Source organism: Octodon degus, unplaced genomic scaffold (assembly GCF_000260255.1).
Source record: "Octodon degus isolate 3935 unplaced genomic scaffold, OctDeg1.0 scaffold00189, whole genome shotgun sequence".
NCBI lineage: Eukaryota > Metazoa > Chordata > Mammalia > Rodentia > Octodontidae > Octodon > Octodon degus.
The window spans coordinates 1,910,417-1,911,864 of NW_004524765.1; the positions used below are offsets into that span (position 1 = coordinate 1,910,417).

Here is a 1,448-nt window from a genome sequence, read left to right on the forward strand (position 1 = left end):
ATTGAACCGCGGTCCCTGTGCTTTGCCAAGCTTGTTCCAAGTAGGTGCTTTAGACCACTGAGCCATCTCACCAGCCTGCATCTGTACATTTATGTAACATGCCTGTCATGGGTCCAGCTGCCACTGTGTTCAGGTCATCTTCTGCACCTTGTGTTTTCTCAGTGATAACACCAAATGCACTAGAGAGCAAAGCCAGAGTATCTAGAGTACTGGCCCACAGTGCCCCTTGCCTAGTCTCCATATTCAAAATCTGTGCATTTCTTGGTTTGGACTAGGCCAAGTTCTGGGTTTCCTTCAATCTTAGCCGAAGACCGTTCATTGCCCCACAAGCAGCCCCAGTCATGCAACGTCCTCCAATGGTAAAGAAGGCCAGTTCAAACCTGCCTTCAAACTGGGTTTCATTAGCTCCAGTTGGTAAAATCAACTCATTGGTATCCTGCACAAGATATTATAGATCCACATTTAAATAAAGAGACAAAGGAATCATACCAGTTAGTGGGACTCTGGCCAAATCTACATGCGAGTCACCAGCTCCACTGGCTCCAAAAAAGCCATCCAACCCATCCTCCCCAACTGTGGTTTTGTTGCTACTGCCCCAACAGCCCTCCATGGCATCACTGCAAACTTCTGTCCATCTCCCGCCGCTGGCTTAGGCCGAGGTACAGAGCCCTGCCGTTGCTCCCAGGCCACAGCGGGGAAGCCTGCTTTACTGCTGCCTCACTCACATGCTGACCTTCCTGAGTCTACCATGTTCTTTTTCATCTTGAATCTAAATAAGAGACTCTCAGGAGAAAGACCCATGCATATTCGTCCACATCTCTCCTGCACCTGGTTCTTGAGAAATTAGGGAAAACACATCTTTCAGAATAGCATAAAGAAAGACGTACCTAGGGATCAATCTAATGAAGACATTCAAACTATAATACTCCGGGAAAGGAAATCTAAAAGGATGTCAGAAAATGGGAAGCTGTTCCTTGTTTTGTTTTTGTTTTTGTTTTTTTGGTATTTTATTTTATTTTTGGTGCAGAGTCTCACTACACAGCTCAGACTCACCTCCACAGAGAGGCACAGCAGTGAAAGGGAACAGTGGATCTGGAGGACTGCATAGCTGGTGGTAAGGTCTGCAGGACAGGACATGCTCTGGGAGCGGGCGCTTGGCTGGGAGCCATCTTGGAGGACCCAACTGAGCTCAGCACTCAGAACAACTGCAGGGCCCATCCAGGGGGCCCCAGCTGAGTCCAGGTCCTCAGAAGGTGTGTTCATGGCTGCAGGCTGCATGAGTCTGGCCCCAGCCATCCTGAACTTCGGAAAAATAAAGGTTCAGGCTTGCAAATCTGCTGTAAATCTTCCGCTTGGTGGGATAAGTCAACATGGATCTGGACTCTTTCTACTTGTTGTCTACCAGTGACAGCTGAGATGAAGTTGGAAGGGGACTATTTTTTCCCCTC

At 48.2% G+C, this 1,448-nt stretch overlaps 1 pseudogene; it reads right to left on the reverse strand.

The window, feature by feature from the left end:
- LOC101589363 overlaps positions 1–610 on the reverse strand; it is a 5,175-nt pseudogene extending 4,565 nt beyond the window's left edge.
- Between the last annotated feature and the right edge of the window lie 838 nt (positions 611–1,448).